The sequence below is a fragment of the Limulus polyphemus genome, unplaced genomic scaffold (genome assembly GCF_000517525.1).
Source record: "Limulus polyphemus unplaced genomic scaffold, Limulus_polyphemus-2.1.2 Scaffold8864, whole genome shotgun sequence".
In the NCBI taxonomy this organism is placed as follows: Eukaryota; Metazoa; Arthropoda; class Merostomata; order Xiphosura; family Limulidae; genus Limulus; species Limulus polyphemus.
Genome location: NW_013674474.1, coordinates 16,633 through 18,812, shown reverse-complemented (window position 1 = coordinate 18,812; position 2,180 = coordinate 16,633). Strand labels below are relative to the sequence as shown.

Sequence of the window (2,180 nt, the reverse complement as noted above, 5' to 3'; positions counted from 1 at the left end):
TTTTTATTAAGAAAGAACTTGTGTCGCTTAAGTTTCGTCGGAACGAAGTTACGGAAAATCAATTAACAAACGGAGACGTAACAATATGCTATATCAATTTATGTAATAAAGATGTTGTCGCTGTGTTTTAAGACTCATTTTCCTATCTTATTCGTAACTGAAAGTATTTTATAGTTAACATTTCAAGACGTTCAAGAATTATATAAAAATACCCCAACTTTTCCAAGAATTGTTTTAGTGTCTTTGCAACATTGTCGACTTTTTAAAAGTTTTACTGTTGCGACAAAAAAATAAGTTCCTGGAAGAAAAGTTTGTACCAGATTCTAGTCGATCCCTCCTTCAGATCGTACAAATTCCTGATGGGGCGAATCATCTTCGACCTTGCTCGGCTAGTTTGTTGGCAATGCAAGCAAAACACGCGTCTTGTACTCGCCTGGAACTACCTTTTATGGTCATCCTGGGCTGGAAGAATATTCGTGGGAGGGCCGCCCTGGGCATCCAGTGGCTGCTGTGATTAGTGGGTTATTTAGCAAGATGTGCGACGTTTCCTTGCAGTATCTACTCTGAAACTGGTTGTTTGTTGCTTACCTTACCGTATAAGTGAACAGTGTAATTGAAAGTCAAACTTTCTGTTTCTAGGTTTAAAAGTGAAGAAGAAAAAAATACAGCTGTATTGCCGAAAGGTGAAGCCGTAGTTGGTAAGAGCCGTAACAGCTTTTGTAAGTATATCTATTTGAATGTTTATAAAGAATGAAGATTTTAAAGTTACTAGTGTACTGTTTTACTCGTTGTTAAGTTCTTTAGGCCTAGATTCCTCGCCAGTAACTATGATAATTGTCAGCGCGTTGAGGATAAAACCATAACACTGTTAGGAAATAATTAGCAAATTACGACTATTCACACAGTATTATTATTATTTCAGAATGGTGTTAGGTAAGTTTCAACGAACTATATCATCTATAAATATTGGTATAGTATGACAGAGTATATCCTCCAAGTCCAAGACAAGCATATGCGTGAATAAAAACTCTACATTACATAACAGTCAAATGTATTACTTTCTAATCTTACGTTGACCTCATTATTACTTAACAGTAAGATTTGCTAAATTAATGACTTGGTAAATTAAGTATTTGCCTTTTTTTTGTATTTCAAATGATTGTTCCAAATTAATGTCTGATTTGAAGCTTTAACTTTATTAGTTCACATTGAATATAATGCTTACTTGAGGGACGAGAGTGGCCCAATGGTTAGCGGGTCGGAATGTGGATGTGTCTGTATTCGCGTCCCGATGCCGATTGCCCCATTGGTTAGCGGGCTGGAATGTGGATGTGTTTGTGTTCGAGTCCCGATACCGGTTGGCCCAATGGTTAGCGGACTGGAATGTGGATGTGTTTGTGTTCGAGTCCAGATACCGGATGACCCAGTGGTTAGCGTGCCGGAATATTGATGTATCTATGTTCGAGTCCCGATACCGGATGACCCAGTGGTTAGCGTGCCGGAATGTTGAAGTATCTATGTTCGATTCCTAATACCGGTTAAAAATTAATAACAATAAAAATCGCGCTCCGGACTTTGAAACCGTGGGTGCGTTATATGGGTGACTGTTAAATTACACTATTTAGTCAGACAAAAGTAGTCTACGAGTTGACGGAGGGTGCTGTTTACTAGCTGCCTTCCGACTAGTCTGTCAGTTCAAAATTATAGATGGCTAGCACAGACAGCCATTCAATAGCTGTAAGTGAATATCTGAAAACAAACAAAATGCTTATTTGACTAATTGCGTAACAACAGTGACGAAATTGTGTGACGTAATATTTTTCCAACCGTGTTAACGTTTGTTATTAGTGAATACACTGAGGCATTACATCGTAAGTTGAATGTCGCAATAAGAATGAAATTCAATGTAAAACAGGTTATGCAAGCTACTTCGGTTACAATGTAACACCCTAAACTCACAGAAAACGGTCGTCTCTGCGAGGTAACAAAAACCAAGTTTTGTGTTTTTATCATTTGAATGTATACTTGATCTCAAATACATGAGGTAAAAATGAAAAGATGACATTTAAAACGGGTGGTCTATCATTGTGTACGTGACCAAAGATTCCAAACGGGAAGAACTAGGTCACATGCCTTGTACGTCCTTGCTAAGGTCACAGTAGAACTGGTGTGTTAGCTGT

General features: G+C 38.0%; 1 protein-coding gene across 3 annotated transcripts in view; it reads left to right on the top strand.

Moving 5' to 3' along the window:
- The first annotated feature begins 592 nt into the window (after positions 1–592).
- Positions 593–2,180, top strand: part of LOC106475606 — an 18,220-nt gene continuing 16,632 nt past the window's right edge. The window contains exon 1 of one of the 3 annotated variants that reach the window (XM_013936282.2): positions 593–719. The gene's annotated coding sequence lies outside the window, so the exon portion shown is untranslated. Of the gene's footprint in view, positions 720–1,938; positions 1,982–2,180 lie in introns of those variants that run through there. The other 2 variants (XM_022379674.1, XM_013936283.2) reach the window with 2 other exon arrangements.